This window comes from Lissotriton vulgaris, chromosome 3_1, assembly GCF_964263255.1.
Source record: "Lissotriton vulgaris chromosome 3_1, aLisVul1.2, whole genome shotgun sequence".
In the NCBI taxonomy this organism is placed as follows: domain Eukaryota; kingdom Metazoa; phylum Chordata; class Amphibia; order Caudata; family Salamandridae; genus Lissotriton; species Lissotriton vulgaris.
The window spans coordinates 1,081,941,914-1,081,960,158 of NC_141689.1; the positions used below are offsets into that span (position 1 = coordinate 1,081,941,914).

General features: G+C 44.4%; 1 protein-coding gene across 1 annotated transcript in view; it reads left to right on the forward strand.

The window, feature by feature from the left end:
* Nucleotides 1-16,463, forward strand: part of LOC147727444 (albumin-like) — a 475,469-nt gene extending 459,006 nt beyond the window's left edge. Inside the window, exon 15 of the mRNA XM_086961517.1 lies at nt 16,190-16,463. The gene's annotated coding sequence lies outside the window, so the exon portion shown is untranslated. The remainder of the gene's footprint in view (nt 1-16,189) is intronic.
* The last annotated feature ends 1,782 nt before the right edge of the window (nt 16,464-18,245 follow it).

Consider the following 18,245-nt stretch of genomic DNA (forward strand, 5'->3'; position numbering starts at 1 on the left):
CTCAGGGAGAGCAGTCTCGTTTCTTCGGGCACAGATCCCAGCCTCATCGCCCGTTATGGAGACCTCCCCAGCCTGGGAGCATGCAAAGTAAATACGCCACACACGGAGCTCCTGATTGTACGTCCTTGTTCCTCAGCATACAATCACATACTGCACTCTCAATACCTCATAACCACTATTATCCACACCTTAAAACCTCCCAGGAAGTTACGTAATTCCCTATGGAGTCCGTCCAGAACTGCCAGGGTCCTAGCACATATAGTCTCACAACACTATATCGCCTATGTTTTACTTAGACAAGCATAACAATGTTACGCTGTAGAAACAGAAGGAAAGTGTTGTCCTTTCATAATTTATTGCTCTGACATTATATTGGAGGGTCAGTTGGGAATGTTGTGAGGTTGCAAAGTGCAATAAAAATAAAAATGTGTCACTAATTGAAACCTGAGATGTTATCCATGAGGCGTGCTGTACAAAGGCAATATATCTGAAGCAAGCTTTTGGAGTGTCTTGGCTTGTTAAAATAGGACTAATATAGCCTTTTTGCCAATTCGTCTGCTTCAGAATATGAACAGGGGAAAATGGAGGATGAGCCAACAGCAGCTGCAAACCACTTAAACAAATAAACATGTTAAAATCAAAATGAAAAAACTGAAGGAGGGATGTAAGCCTGTTTCAAACAGATGCAAAATGGGAAAATCTGACAATTTAAATGAAAGAGAGGCACTAATCCTGCAGTGGCAGTATGTGCTGCTCTCTTCAACGTCCATACACATGGAACTTATATTAATGTATTATTTTTTGAAGCCACCTTGTTAGAATGAGGGTGGGGCCTCAGTGGTGACCTGAGCTGTGGTTAAGCTCCTGTTCTGTCAATTAAACTAGCACATAAAATCAAAAAAACTTTTGGCAAGAAAACATGAAGTTTCTCCTGGTCGCTTGGCACAAGCAAAATGGCATTTCTCACAAGAATTGCATGTGGTGCATTGACAGCAACACCTCAAACAACATTACATTGAAGAAATACATTTAAATGCCTATACCAAATGAGTTAAAGTAACAATGTAATGATAAAGCTGACCCAATACATGAAGTAAATATAATCAAGACATATAACTTTTTTTTAATCCTGGTATTTTTTTGTGAAAATCATCAAACCATCAGTTATTTTCCCAAGAAAACACCAACTGGCCACCAGCAGATAACTGTGCACACAACATGCGAATCGCCCCTGTGAATTAACGTCCTTACCCTCCCCACAATCCTGTTCCACAGAAAGACACAAGGCAGCAAGTTGGTCATCAGGGATTAGTCCTTTAGTACACCCAAAAGTACTCTTTATTGTTCATTGACTAAACACTTGATCATTTATTCCGGTAAACCAAACAACACACATTGTACGCTACTTAACTAATGAAAGCCAGAAGAGGTAGGCTTTTCCAAAGAATAACTTTAAGCAAAATAGTGTATTTACATTCCAGACATGGCCTTAGCCATCAGGATATCAAGAAATGCACTTCGGTATTGAATACCACTGTGCTCACTGTGCCAGTAGGCCCCAACTTGCACTGTTGTATCAGTAGTAACTTTCCAGTCCTCCATCCCAGAGACACTACCACCAGGGCACCGCTTAACACCTTGGCGTCACTGGGGTTCCTGAACACTGGGTACCCCTCAACGTTTCTTAACACACACACAGGCATCTTGAGTATGGCAGGAGAGTCCAGGACCACCAGCAGGTCAGTCTCCCCCCTTGCCTGCCCGGAGCCCCAGTTGAATGCTCGCCCTGTTCCAGGGCCAGACAGTCCATGCCAAAAAGAGTCCACACCATTTTTCTTGCCCAGGACACCTCCACAGGGCGAGGAGCTCACTGGCGGTCTCACCATCCCCCAGCTATAGCTTGACCCACTGCAATGGCCCCTAAAATGGTTTGGATGAACAGTTCGTGCCCTTTATTAGACAAATGCACTCCACCTGGTAGATATAACTCACTATTGGATACCTAGATCAGATTGTGCTTGACCGTGTGCAGGGGGACACAGCCAATAATTTAGCAACCGCCTGATTCAATTTCTTTACTGATCTGTTCACTACTTGCGTAGGTGCGCCTTTGGACCAAATCCTACGTGGAATTACCTCCAACCAAAATATAACCGTGTCCGGCAAGAGGTTCCTTACCCGTGAGAGCATATAAAACAATGCTTCCTTAACTCCCTTCCAGCCTGAGGGGATCAGATCATTACTCCCTGAATGAATAACAAGGACGTCCGGGGTAGGAATGCTGTCTATTTTCAAGGCCCTCCGCAAGTGGTTGAACAGCTCGCTTAACCTCTGCCCCCCATCTCTATTCAGTGGTGTTTAACACCCATTGACAGCTGTGACCTCCCTAAATCTGTGCTGTGAAAATACTCTCTTTATCTGAACACAAAGGAATTGCCACACCAGAATACCTGTGTCCATGGCCGCCCGTCGGCTGTAGAAAAATTAAAAACCAGAGAAAGAAACAAAAAAGGGGGGGAATTAATGACGATGCTGTGCGATAGTAGTAATGCTGAACTTCCGGTCACCCCAATTTTTTAAGCTAAATGAGGTCTCACATAGCACTCAAAACACAATGACTTCCATCTGCCTGCCCTTTTTATCGCATCGAATTACAACCCTATTGTGGCTGCCATTGTTGGCAGCCCCAATGCGGAAAGAATGAGACATGGAATGCGAGGTCACTTCACCCAGCAAGGTCAAAGCACACTTACATAAGCGTGTGAACTGGAATCTAGTCAACGGGAAGCCATCTGCATGTAATAACAGCCTAGAATCCCCACATCTCGGACGCATATAAATGAATGCTTGCATCAGCTTCATCGGACAATACTTAGCCCCGGGGGCAGCACGCAAGGGCCCCCATGCTCCCCTCCTCAATGGGTCTGTCTTTAATCTCCTTACCCTGACCTGCAACATGTCCTTCGATACCATAACATCAGCTAGTTTGACTCCCCATCTCTATCCGCCTTTGATGAAGGTATTAGCTCCGACACTCTGAATGCCCCAAAGAAGGCCAGTGAATATGCTACGCTTAACAGGTGTGTCTCATAGTGGGGTGTGCAAACCTGGGGTAGTATCCCCAAAAAGTGACAATCTATCAGCATTGATGGATCTCCTAGCATCCTTAGCTCCCTGGGACAAGCGTACCCAACCTTTCAAAGCCCGTTGGGCCCTGAGATCCTTGATAGGATCAGCAACACTTTCCAGCCCCGCAAAGAAGGCAATTGCAGACAACTGTCTCCTAACCTGGGATAATGATTTCCCATTCTCTTTTTGTTTAACCAAAAATAGGATTACCCCCTACGGTGTGAATCTCTCCCCCCTCCCCAGGAGACCTGAAAGAAGCCATATATGCCTGCCATGCATTATTTTACATACTTTTAGTCTTTGGAGCCAAGCAGGCAGCTATCATATCAGGAGCAATGGGGCACCAAGCTTCCACAATTCCTCTAGGAGAAATGCCACCTGGCTATCTGCTTGTGGCCATTGTGCTCTGAATTCTGTCAACTTAGACAGGGCCTCAGCAATTGCATTGTCTAATCCCGTCACATGCTTAGCAATATAATACACATTACGTCGCAGGCAGCAACGGATGAGCTGCTTAAGTAAGAATAGCACAAAAGGGCATTTGGCCCCCTGGTTGTTGATTGCCATCACTGCAGATATACTGTCAGACCAAAACCCAAAGGTGTAGCACCACAATGACAGGGAACAGCTCTAAGAATGTCATGTTGCGTGTTAACCCTGCAGACACCCACTCTACCGGCCAGTGTTTCATGCACCACCTTGTGCCCAATACCGTGCCGAACCCTATGCTGCCTGCTGCATCTGTATAGAGTGCCACTTCTGCGTTGGATTGCACTGGTTGCTGCCAGAGCAGAGAGCCATTAAACCCAGTTAAGAACCCTCTCCAGGTGCGCAGATCATCCTTTACTTGAGATGAAAGTATGGTGTGGTGATGTTTTGCCTGGAGTCCAGACATTGACCTGGCAATGTTTCCTGGAGAACTGATTCCCCTGGGTATCACCCTGAGAGCGAAATTTAATTGCCCTACCAGTAGCTGTAACTGATGCAGGGTAACCATACGGGTAGATTGACATTCATTGATGGAAGCCCTGAACATCAACACTTTCTGCTGAGGAAGCCTGCATACCCCAGTTATGGTATCTATGTCAATGCCAAGATAAGTCATGCAAGTCGTGGGACCCTCGGTCTTATCAGCTACCAGGGGGACCCCCAAGGATTTAGCCAACTGTTGGAAACCCAGCAGGGCCATCCCACACACCGGTGAGCCTGGAGGACCCAAGAATAGAATGTCATCCAAATAATGTACCACATCTTGAGATGACACCAGATCTTTCTCCGCCCATTCCAAGAAACAGCTAAATGACTCAAAGACAGAACAGGCAATCGAACAACCCATTGACATTAGCAGATCCACAAAGAAGCTCCTTTCAAATGTAAAACCTAACAATCAAGTGCCATCTGCGTGTACTGGCAAGAGGTGAAAGGCGGCTTGTATGTCCGATTTGGCCATCAAGGCGCCCTTGCCCAATCTCTATAGCTTGTGAATTGCTGTGTCAAATGTAGTGTAACGCACAGGGCAAAGCTCTGGATCCAATCTGTCGTTGACTGAAGACCTCGGTGAAAATGAAAGGCTGTGAATGAGGCAGAACTTCCCTGCTTCTTTCTTAGGAACCAGCCCCAAAGGGGAACACACCAGGTCTTGTCTGGGGCTTTGTGAAACAGGCCTGCCACTCTCCCTATACTTACTTCTTTAATGATTTTGTCCCTAGTGACCTCTGGGTTGCGTAGAATAGACAGCTGGTTACGCGGGAGTACTGTGAAATGTGGGGCGCTAGATGGAATACGAAAGCCATTATTAAACCATAATACAACAGGTGAGCCTGTTACCAAAAATCGTATCTACTAAGGAGGTGGGCCAAAACATGTAAAGGAATGTGCGTAGGTACTTTCTTATGCTGACTGGAGATTGTGACCTCTTGGAGGGTGCTGATCCTTTGGCTTTCCCAACTTCTTGAAGCACATGCTCTCGGGGTGTCCCTGGGTTTCACAGAAGGAACACAAGTGTTTGAATTTGCAGGTGGACCCTCTACTGCATTCTTTATGTTATACTGCCAACAAGCCTGCTTCTCGTCCTCTGCCCCTTTGTCAGATTGAAAGTAATGAGAGGCTCTGGGAACTGGCGGTGCAATTTAAAATTCTGCGTGCCATATGTTAATTTCCCGCTATTCCCATGCCATCTCGGGTCTTACCGCCTTCATCTGTCTAAAGTTGTTGTCATACTGAAGCCAAGAAGAGCCATGAAATTCTGAAGCTGCTGCATGGATCATTGACATGTAGCCGAACAGTTATGCGGCCACTGCCGGGAACCTCTCTACCAAAATAGCTGCGTAAATAGAAAACCAATCCACCCTTACTTTCTTTTGCTTAAACTCACCCTCCTTGCCTGCTCTTCTTTTCCCCTGGACCACGCAAGCGTTAATGAGATCAAAAACATCAATGTACTCTCCTTTGAAAATCTTCTCCCTAGTTTCCGCTGGCAAGTGCCACTTAATAGCTGCTGACGGGGCCTATGTGGGTGCCGCGGAACCAAAGAGCATTGGGCTGACAAAGAGAGGGGCCTGCACTGTTGGCATTGATGCTGGGGACGTTATTGTCTGCAGCACTGGACCAGTGGTAGCCGGATTACTAAAATGGGCTTGTGATGTGGAGGCGATGACAAGGGGAAATTGTGCCACCCTGCCTGACTGTACCCACACCTGTGCTACCCCACTGCGCTATTAGCTGTATGGGAGCTTGCCCAATGGATGGTGTTCCCGCGGCCACGCCAACCTGCGTTGACATGACTCCAGGAGTGGGTGTGGTTGCGTGTGCTGCTGGAGTTGTGATGCTTTGAAAATAGTCCCCCACCTGGGGTGAACCTCCGTTCGCCGGGCCGTTCTGACTGCCACTAGCAAAATGGGAGGTTAGAGCAGCCAGAGGCCAGTCCCCTACTGCCGTCTCACCTGCAACGACCACTTGCATTTTCGTGCACTGCTTGACAGGTTCCTGCAGGGTTTCATTATACCGCGCCGGGACCTTCCTTTGCCATTTGGGTAATGGGGGAGCCTGCTGGGACCCCTCTCCTGTGTTTTGCGGCTGAAGGGCCCTCTCTATGACGTGTGTCTTTGCGACCTTCCATAGTTCACTGAGCAACGAAAAGTCTTCTGGGGTGGCTGGGGCGTCCTTGGCGACTCGGACGCGCTTTGGAGGCATTCTGAGAATAAACATTCATGTACCCACCACGGCACTAAATGAAATGAAAAGAAAATTACTTTTAGAAACACAACTAACCCTTCATCAACAAAATCCCTTATCACTGCCAAGTGCTGAGGTCCGTAGCTCTGACTGGTAGGCTACAACCTCTCTGGACCCACCAATGAATAGCTTGGTGGCCGTACCTCGTACTTAGGCTCCCTGCCTTTCCATCCTGTGCACCCGGCAGCCCACCTCTTGTCCAGTGGATGACCGCTTAGACCATTTGCCTATTTCAGATTCTTAAACAGCATGCCCCATCTTGACACCACTGCCAGCGCTTGAGAAAAATACCCTGGGGCACCAGGGAATATTTACAACCCTAGCGCCCCTGAATATTTACTCCGCCTGTACCTCAATCCCCCCTAGGCAAATTATAAACATGTAAATACAAGCACACCGGGGGCAACTAATCTACTTACAAAACTAGTGCCCTGGGTTCAATTGACCCCAACCCCGTATGAACCTCAATCATCAATCCATAAAAAGCCAGGAAAGCATGCGAACGTGCGCATGCCGCAGATACAAAGGGCACCAGGGATACTTACCGCCCTAATGCCCTGGGTTAGCTAGAACCAAATCCAAAAATGATAAAATTCCCATGCGACCATCTACACAGGCGGAAATACCCAATGCATTACACCCCGATGCCCAAGGTTACGCTGAACAATCAATAGCTATTTTCTTAAACCCATCCTACACAACAAAATATTACCCTAGAGTCTGGGACTAATTACAATCCCTATGCGTTTACAATACATATCAAAGGATACTCCGTCAAAAAAACATTTGCTGATGACAGCTACGCTGTGAGACCCTACCCCCTATGCTGTGAACAGGGGCGGACTGGAAAGTGAAAGCAGCCCTGGCAAATTTTTGCAGAAGAGCCCCCGTCCGGCGCGTAGCGAGCCAGCCCCCGTCCGGCGCGTAGCGAGCGAGCGCAGCGAGCGAGCCCGATGGCCACTAGGGGGGTTTGGGGGGGTTCTCCGCCCACGAAATCTTTCAAAAACGACAGACCAAAATGGTGAATTTTACAGCACATTTTTCATTACATATTCAAATTGTATCAACTTTCAAAGCACAGTAAACAGTAGATGATGACCTTAAAGAACATCACGTTACCCACCCACTCATATGTATCCATTGGCATTCTTTCAGAGAGCACCAAAAATAGACACAAGTAGTGAATCAGAGAGAACAAAGTAATAGTGAGACCAACCCCCACCTGGTGTGTAGCGAGCAAGCGCCGTGAGCAACCACTAGGGTGAGTTTGGGGGGTTGAACTTCTACCCCCCCAAGAAAATTTGGGAGACATAAAAGCCAAAAGAAAGCGAGGGGGAGAGAGAGAGAGAGAGAGATAAAGAGGTAAGAGAGAGAGATAAAGAGCTGAGAGAGAGAGAGAGAGACAGAGATAAAGAGCTGAGAGAGAGAGAGAGAGAGAGAGAGAGATAAAGAGCTAAGAGAGAGAGAGAGAGATAGATAAAGAGCTAAGAGAGAGAGAGAGATAAAGAGCTAAGAGAGAGAGAGAGAGAGAGAGATAGAGCTAAGAGAGAGAGAGAGAGATAGAGAGAGAGAGATATAGAGAGAGAGAGATATAGAGAGAGGGAGATATAGAGAGAGGGAGATATAGAGAGAGAGATATAGAGAGAGAGAGATATAGAGAGAGAGAGATATATATAGAGAGAGATATATCATATATATATATATATTCACTGAAAAAACCATAGGTTATAGACCATATATAGTTAGGAATTCGCATTTACAAAACCTTATTTTACTCACACAAAACCATTGAAATTCCATATATAGTTAGTTGCACTAACTAGATATCGCGCACCCGCAATCCACTGCTGATGATGTCACATATTACATCATTCATGACATGGTCAGTGACATCACTGATGACATCACTGATGACATCTCAAATGACATCACTGATGACATCTCAAATGACATCACTGATGACATCACTGATGACATCTCATTTGACATTACTGATCACATCACTGATGATATCATTCATGTGATAATACGATGAACCTCTTCAGACTCTAATATAACCTTAGATACAATCAGTGTAAACAGACACTCACAGACTGTCACTCATCCATGGAGTTACTCACACACCTAGTCAGTCATGCAAAGAATCAATCACACCTCCATTTCCTCAACTATACAGTTATACAAACTTTACTTATTCAAACATATACTAACACATATTTACTCTCTTATACAATCCCTGATACAAGTTCACAATGATCCATACAGCCACTCACACATTCACTGGCTCTTATGCACAGTTATTTATATATGTCAACTCTCACATGTACTGTGTTTTACATATGTACTTACTTTGACATGTAGCACTGAGATATCCATTCACTCACCAACACATCCATGCACACAGTCTACCGTCCATACAGCTATTTCCACATGCACTCTTGAACCCATACACCAAGTGAATCAACTGCTCACACATCTATGCACAGAGTCACACACCTCCCAGCCACTCCCACACACACTCACCCTCACATACAAATACTAAGGCAAACAATCAACAACACATATAGCCACTTATATAGCTACTAATCAACACATGCAGCACCTTACACAACTACAGACATAATGATGCACACATACAGACAGTTTAGTCACTAACCCATGCATTCAGTAGGACACATTTAATCACTCACTTATACAGACAGTCATGCACCAACTAAATCCTTCATCCAGACACTTATACACCCACTCATTCTTGAATATGTAAAACATATTTAAACTTTACAGTAACACACAAATGATGTATAGAACTTTACAGAAACACAAAGACACTGGATGATATCATCAGTGATGTCATCAGTGATGTCATTTGAGATGTCACTGACCATGTCATGAATGATGTAATATGTGACATCATCAGCAGACTATTGCGGGCGCGCGAGTTATAGTGAGTCCAACTAACTATAACGTGGGAATTTCAATAGTTTTGTATGAGTAAAATGTTCAGCTAACTATAACTGGTGTGAAACCTATGTTTTTTTTAATGAATTTCAAAGGTTTTTTAAATGCTAATTCCAAACTATAACAAATGTGAAACCTATGTTTTTTTTAGTGAATATATATATATATATATATATATATATATATATATATATATATATATATATATATATATATATATATATATATAGATATAGAGAGAGAGATAGAGGTCACCAAACCAGCAGCCTGATTATAACTTTAGAACTAACATGAAAACTCTCAACAATGCCATCAAACCCATACACCTCACACACCCACTTTTATAAGCATTCCAATAACACATAGGAAAGAACAGACACACTCCATATTAACAAGATCTACCAAGAACCCAAGCAGGTGGATTAGCAGACTCTACTAACACAGGTTAGGTGGAAGATCAAATTATCCACACTCTACTGTGATATGTCTACAAGTACTAGAAGTGGGCGAGCAAAGAAATTAACAGGTAGAGCCGAGACAGAGCCAAGCCAAGGGTGGGGTCTGGCTGTAAAAGCTCATACGCGAGCTGAGCCCTGAAAATCATGCAAGAAACAACATACTAGAATATAAGTTGTCTTCAAAATTTAAAAAAAGTGTTTCTTTAATATTGAGTGTTTCACCTTAGTCCATCAGATTGTATCTCTGCATCGAGAAGTATTTATTGCAAGCGAAAGGTTTTAAACAGAAATTTACAAATATTCCTGCCCACGCCATGCTAAAAATGCTATTAGTGAACTTCACTAGTGACTGCTCATTGGTTGGTGCATTCATAAAATAATTTGTGATTGTGTTTTGCTGCACCCCAGTGGTCATTGATGGCATTGATGACTGCTCCCATGCCTAGGAGAAGGAATTTAATATGCTGCTGGATTGGTCAGAATCAACTGACGCAGTCACAAGAGGGTGCGGATGAGCAGGGTCAGTGGAAATACATGTCTATTTATGAGGTGTATTGGTGCCTTCAGTAATTCTTCAATGCCATGGATGGAAAAGGATCTTTAAGTGGGGGAATCAGATATTTCCTTTGAGGCAGATGTAACATCAGACCCATTTTATTTCTATTATTTCTTCTAGAGTCTCTTCTATGGAATCTGCTGATTAAAAGCAAAACCTTCAGGTGTGTCAGCAGCTATTTTATTCATGTTATCTCCCGGAGCACATTCAAGGATGCCCCAGTAGATTTATTTAAGATAAATGGTGCCTTGATGATTGCAGCTGCTTGTTCTGTTACTTTTGAAATTTTTCAAGGTTGTGTCCACAACTTACTATTGACTGTTTTGATTTTTATTATTTGACATTTTGGCTGTTTTTATCAGGGCTGCATTCACTGGTTGGTATCCTTCGGACACTTAGATTTTCTCACCAGGACCATGAGCACCCTCAGACGATGGGCCCCATCTTGTCTCACATTTGCTCTGCTTATAACTAGCTCTTTCGTCGCTTCTTGGATAAAAAAAAGGTACAAGTACTGTTGAAAGGCAGAAGATGGCTTTTTTAAAACGTTTTTGAGCACCATAATTCTACCCATAAGCCACACCCAGGCTGCCAGCTGAGCAGCCTCAGCAGAACTCAACCTCCAGCCTCTTCCACCCCCTCACCGTACAACTGTGTGGCACCTGGTGCTCACCCAACTGGTCTCTCTCGAACCCCCACACAATGCAGCAACACCCCACCCAACTCTCCTCACTCCCACAATATGAGAGGAGGGCTCTGCAGATGGGTCAATGGGCGGGGGGAGAACAGCGCAGCGGCGACAGCTAGAGTGAAGGAGGAGGAGGTAAGGACGCTGCAGTGATCATGGCACATGTACCCATGGCTACTTCAGGACTGCCCGCGACTGCTGCTACTACCGCAAGCAAGATCATCCAACCATTGTGGTGCTTGCAGCGTGTGGCTTTTGCAGCCACGGGTCTCAGGCTTCAGTTTTCGGCCATGATACTGCAGTATTGCGGTAGGCTGTCTCTCCTTGCCTTGTCCCGGTGTCCCTTTGATCCTCATTACTCTGTGCACTCTCCACACACCAATGATGTCACAGAAGAGAGCATCTAATGAAAATTTCTTGTTTCAGAAGATATCAACTTTATCCATATGCTCTTTATTCTAAACATGGTAGATTGATTTATACCCAAGTGGAACATTTAATTTACTTGTAATCCCCTAGCAAAGTGGTACTGTAAATTTAATGCTACTAGTGGCCCTGCAGCACTTATTGTGCCAGGCGCTCTTTAAACATGTCTCAGGCCTGCCATTGCAGCCTTTGTGTGCAGTTTTAAACTGCCACTGTTACCTGGCAAAATAAACCTTTTGCCAGGCACAAACTTTCCTTTTACATACATATACTGCACCCTAATGGTAGGCCTCGAGCAGCCCAGAGTGCAATGTAGTTAAAAAGTTGGGCAGTTACCTTTAAGTGTTACATGTCCTATTAGTATAAAAATCTTACATTTATTTTTCACTCCTGCAAGCACTACCTCTCCCATAGGATCACATTGGGTGAACTTATTACATTTATTAAGTGATGAATTTCAATTGTGAGCAGCTAGACAGATCAAGTTTGGTGTCTAAAGAATTGTAATTAAAATCCCTTTTTAATTGTAAAGCCGGATTTTTTGTAACTATTCTGAAAGTGCCACTTTTAGAAAGTTGGTATTTTTTATCCTAACTATTTGGTGCCTGCAGCCTGTCCCTGGGCCACATGATGAGGTGTAGCTGGCAGTTGGTCTTTGTGTATTGCTCCCAGACAGTGAGACAAAGGGTTGTTTGTGGTTTGATGAAGAGGAGGAGTAGTCACCTATTACACTTGCACATTACAAAGGCTCTGCCTGAGAAATCTCACAAAGGGTTTGTCACTAGTCTTTGGTGTCCCCAGACAAGCTGCAGCCAGGGCAAGGAGGAAGGGGAAGCGTGACACCCCAGGTGAGTGGAAACCTCTAAAAATGTCTTCATTTCAAAGTGTGCATCAAGTGTTAATATTGGACCTCCGACCCGAGCTCTTCGGAACCTGGACCTGTGGAAAAACCAGAAGAAGGACTGCTGTGCTGGTTTGCTGCAAGGAAGACTGGCACTCTGCTGCCCTGCTGGCCTCCTGTCTAAATGAGAAGGACTGGACCTGTATCTTGATCCCAGTACCACCAGAGTCAATCAAACAATCAATCAGGGATTTAAAGAGCGCACTACTCACCAGTGAGGGTCTCCAAACGCTGGGGGGGGGGGGGGGGGGATTCGGGCAGCTAAGGTAATCTGAAAAGCAAGGTCTTGAGGCTCTTCCTGAATGCTTGCAGTGTGGGGCCTTGTCTGATGCAGAGAGGGAGTTTGTTCCAGGTCTTTGCTGCGATGTAGAGAAGGATCTGACTCCTGTTCTGGCTCTGTGGATGCAGGGGATTGCGGCCAAGGCTAGGTCAGCGGAGCAGAGGTTTTTCTGTGGCGTAGAAGAGAATCTTTCTTTGAGGTATTGAGGTCTGATGTTGTGGAGGGCTTTGTAGGCATGTGTGAGCAGCATGAAGGTCACTCTTTTTATTGACGGGGAGTCCTTTGCGGTCTTGTAGGTGCTGGGTAATGTGGTCTTGTCGTAGGGTGCTGAGGGTGAGTCTGGCCGCGGTATTCTGGATGGTAGGAATTTGTGGAGTAGAGATTTGTTGATTCTGGTGTAGAGGGCAGTTTTGTAGTCCAGCTGGCTGGGGATGAGTGTGTGGGTGACGGTATTCCTGGATTCGGGGGGGTTGATCCATTTGAAGGTCTTGTGGAGTATGCAGAGGGTGTTGAAGCATGTGGATGATACAGCGTTGATCTGTCAGTTCATGTTGAGGGAGGATTTGAAGGAAGGATGGTTTTTGGATGTCAGAGAAAGGGCGCACTGCCAGTATGGAAGCACTGTAGGACCAAGTGGAGTGTGGTGCAACTGGGTGAGTGGACAACCATATAACCACTCAAAGGAGAAGCCAGCGAGCTGTACTAATCCGTGACAAGAGAAAACATACCCTATGCACACACTTGACAGGTACAAAAATGGATACAATGTCCAAACACAAATGTTCAATATAATGCAGAGAAACAACAATAATATGCAAATTGTTTTGAATAAATGAATAGGTGTCAATAAAGAAGTCTTGGTCTCCTTGTTTTAATCATACACAGCTTATGAACAACCAGCCGACACGTGTTTCATCGCATCTCGCGAATCTTCAGGGCTCCATTGGTTGTGTTTGGACTATGCGGTCGCTCTTCCGGTGATACTTCCGACCCGGAAGGGCCCAAGACCATCCAATCTCTATTAAGAAGTAAAGTGCAATGGCTTGCAAGCGTAATGCGCTTGTTGTGGGTCGCCCGGGGGAAGGTATAGATGTCAGTCACTTTGTATCTGTAATTCTGATGTGTCTCGATCTTGGGCCCTTCCGGGTCGGAATTATCACCGGAAGAGCGACCGCATAGTCCAAACACAACCAATGGAGTACTGAAGATTCGCGAGATGCGATGAAACACGTGTCGGCTGGTTGTTCATAAGCTGTGTATGATTAAAACAAGGAGACCAAGACTTCTTTATTGACACCTATTCATTTATTCAAAACAATTTGCATATTATTGTTGTTTCTCTGCATTATATTGAACATTTGTGTTTGGACATTGTATCCATTTTTGTACCTGTCAAGTGTGTGCATAGGGTATGTTTTCTCATGTTGAGGGAGGAGTCAAGTATGATGCCGAGGTTGCTGGTGTGGTCCGTGGCAGTGGGATGGTTGCCTAGGGCAGGGGTCCACCAGGTGTCGTCCCACGTGGAGGAGATCAATCCGAGGATGAGGACTTCCATTTTCTGCGAGTTGAACTTCAGACGGCTACTGCTCATCCAGGTTGCAACGTCATTCATTCCTTCCTGGAAGTTGTGCCTGGTAATGCTGCATTCCTTGGTGACCGAGAAGATGAGCTGGGTGTCATTGGTGTAGGATACTAAGCTGAGTCAGTTTTCTCTGACGATGGTTGTGAGGGGGGCCATGTAGATGTTAAAGAGAGCGGGGCTGAGGGAGTATCCTTGGACTCTAGGAGCTAGTTGGCGGGTCCTGACCACAGCCTCAGTGACAGAAGGCTCCAACTATCTTGAGCCCGCCACCAGGATTCTTTATGCTGTGAGTCCTACCCCCTAAGTGGTCCCCCCCTCAGTCCTGGACCCTTAGAAATGGGCATGAAGGTACTCTGCCAGCTCAACTGTGGCGCTAGCAGAATCAATGCATCACATCCCAGAAACTCAGTATCGGAGCCACTGCATGGTGCCTTGCTCTACCAAACTCTGAATCAAAATGGCTGTGCAACGTATCCCTGACACAGGACTTTACACTGCAGCCTAGAGCCTCCTCAGTACCGCTGGTCCGCAATGAATCTTTGATGCAAGTCTTTGCATCACAAACCCCTCGTCAACGGCGTCCTTGACGAGGACCTTGCATCACAGCGTCAAAGCTTCCCAGAACCACCACTGCGTGACTCATCTTTCTCCAGGACCTTGCATCACCAGGCTGCGCAATGCACCCTCGACGCTGGCTCTTGGAATGCTCCACAACCAGGATTTAACATACTGTTGTTCAGCTGGCCTAACTTGGGTCATGTTGTCGGCTCAAACTCCTTTGCGGTTGGCCTGGAATTGTGACTTTGACTCAGTCAGGCGCATCCATTTAAGCACAGTTGTAGCTTTGGGCTTTTCTTTGCACCATTTTTGCTTATATCTTTAAAATGGCATATTTCCCATTCTACTGATTGGATATTGGCCGCTTGGATCTCAAATTATTTCTTACATTTTACTCTAATATTTCGAAAATTAATGTGTGGTTTTTGAAATGCTGCATATTTTTTTTACACATTTCCTCTAAGTTAAGCCTGACTGCCTTTGTGCTGAGCTACCAGAGGGTTTAGCACAGGCTAATTTGGGATGTGCTACTGACTTCTCAATGACAAGGATTGTGGTTGCTGCTTGAGTAGGGTCTCACCCCCTTAACCAGTAACCCAATTTCTTACACCCCTTTTATTGTTCATTCTCCATCTAAACTATTTTGAGTTTTACGGAGCTGCTACACAACCTTCCACACCCCTAGGTCCAGTGCCACTGTGCTCAGTGGTCAGAAGCACCCACTATTCATACCCATAAAAAGCAAAACGAATATGAAGAGGCATGCACAAAAATGTGTATTTCATGTTAATGTGAATGCTAAATTACATGTTTAAATTAAATTAGACGTTATAGGTATTATTAGCAAGCAATGCAAAACACAATGACAAGTGTGTGATAGTAATACTGAATGACTACATCTAAGTTCGATTCATCTTGCTGCAAGCAGGCTAATAAACTGGGTTGTCACATTCCTTTCCAATTTGAAATTGCATGAATGTTCTATTTTATTCATTATGTTTTACTGTTATTGCCTATTCATTCGATGGGAATTGTAATGTTTTGAATAACTACTGTCATAAGCGTGACAACATTCCATTTATTATTGGTTCACGAATTACTTCGTTGGCTCATTACAAATGGAGCCAGATTAAAGGATATGACCTGGAGACCAAGCAAGGGCCCCAAGATTTAGAAAAGATATAAATGGCTAGACTGGTAGTCCAGTTGCAATTAAAGATTAGACATTATATGGATATTAGACTGGACATTAGCCTGGATATTCAAGTTGAATGCCTCTATAATGCGAAGCTTTATATAGTACCAATCATGCATGTAGAGAGTCCCAGAGCAACAACAAGTTTTTCAATTTAATTTCAGAGTTTGTAAATAAAATTAATCATATTTCAAATGTTAATGCTTCCTGTTTTTACGTTTCAGAGTGGAATCGAGGCTGAGATTGTGGGCCATCGCATTTACCCCATCATTTCTTGTGGTATGGAATAATCATCCTGGCTTGTGCTGCAGACAAAAGCAACATCACCAAGAAGACACAGGGCTTTTTCAGAGAAGCCCAGCTTTTATTTATTTTGTTCCAAGTAATAAAGTAGAAAATCATCTACTTGGTCTTGCATATGCAATTTACCACTTAAAAAAGAAATCTCAGTTTCCTACTTACCAAAGATTTGTTAATAAAACCTTATAATTTCTTGCACATTGATAAATTAACCCATTCACTGCTGGAATGCGTGAACTCCCAGGCTCAACAGCTGTTACGTAAGAAAATGGCAATAGGTCATTTAAATGTGTTTATCGTTTTCTTGTGGTACACCGTAACAAACTAGAGATTCCTCTCCCAACACCCACTGGGAAAAAGTCAGATATTGGCTACTGTAGCTTGAACATTCTCTGTCCATATTCATAAGTCTGAGATGTCCCCTCGAATGTGTACCATTAGTACCATTTCATGGTGGGAACCTAACTGCAAAAAGCTGATCAATTCCCACAAACTTGCACAGGTCAAATCACCCATGATTGACTAGAACATGGCTCCTGGGAGCAGATTTATCTTCACGGAAATCCCACCACACCTGAAAAATTCAGTTTGAGCAAGTCACATTCATCAGGGAGAAATCTTACACCAGGAACAGGATTTCCATATCAAATGTCATTTTGTGGACTCTATAGGTAAATTCAGGTAAGCAAACACTAGTGAAAAGGTCCTATGTGCTCTGCTCTACCAGTTGAATCACGCAATGTGTTCCTTTTCTCCTCAGCAAAGGTAACATACGTGCATTATTCCACCTAGGAGTGGCAGCATTCATTGGTATCTAATCAATCTTTAACCCTACATTTCCTTTGGAGATTTTGTATACACACAGGCCTACGTTTCTTTGATAAAAACAGTCCACTAACTAAGGTGAAACATTTCAGTTTTGCATACCATCCTTAGGAATCTGATAGTGCGTAATAAACCTTCTTGCACCTCATGGGCTGGACAGGACAGCACTGTGGAAATGCAGCTTATCTAATGTGTTTATAATCCCCACAAGCTTTAAATTATGTTTAGCCTCCAGATTCAGGAAAATAAAGGAAGTACAAGTGGACCATTTGTCCCTGCAAGTTTACCTTTTTCAAAGCTTTGCTATGCCACTGGGGTATGTTACAGGAGTTATCGGCCCATCGGAGTTACACATTTTTATTTTTCACATGGAGATTGTGGCTGATGAACACAGGTGATAGTGCCTTGTAAAACCCAGGGAAAACATGCAGGAGTCAGTGGCTAAACACCAGTTCCCACATCTTTTTCTCCAAAAATGTCATCCCTACTAATTTATCACCTCTAGATTTAATGGGACCACTCAGTAATGATAATTTAGTATGGGAAAATAACAGAGATATGACCAGCCCACTCGTAATCAGAGTGTGGATATCCATAGCCTAAATTTACCAATTGTAGTTGGATCTGGATCAAGCCCTTAGGTACAACACGTGGTGGAGGAATGGGTGACTTACAGCCTACCACCAGCTTCACTAAAGTGCAATGTGCATGTACCATGATGCAAATGAGAAAACTTTTCTGTGTTCTGATATAGTGTCTGGCCGTACCCTTTCCCTGCCTAAACTGTTATTCATGACTTCCTTACCATTTATCACACATTCCTAATGTTCCTTTTTGTAAAAATTGCAATACGACCCATTGATTACACTTTATCCGGCTCCAGCCGAAGATTACGGCTCGAACCGGAGAGTACCACCCTAGCTGGAGAGTACGCTCCGGGTGCGGAGAGTATGGTGAGGGTGCGGAAATTTCGGCCCGAGTGCGGACGTAAAGTTAGGAGTCCTAAGTGCATTCTGTGAATACCAAAAATCGTAGGTGCCTTCTGTGAATACCAAAATTAGTACGTTTTGGATTTTGCCTCAGATTAGTTCTGTGAATTGGCCCCCTTGTCCCTAGTCAGACTCCTGCTGGTCTGCTCGATTTCTTCTTTGGTGA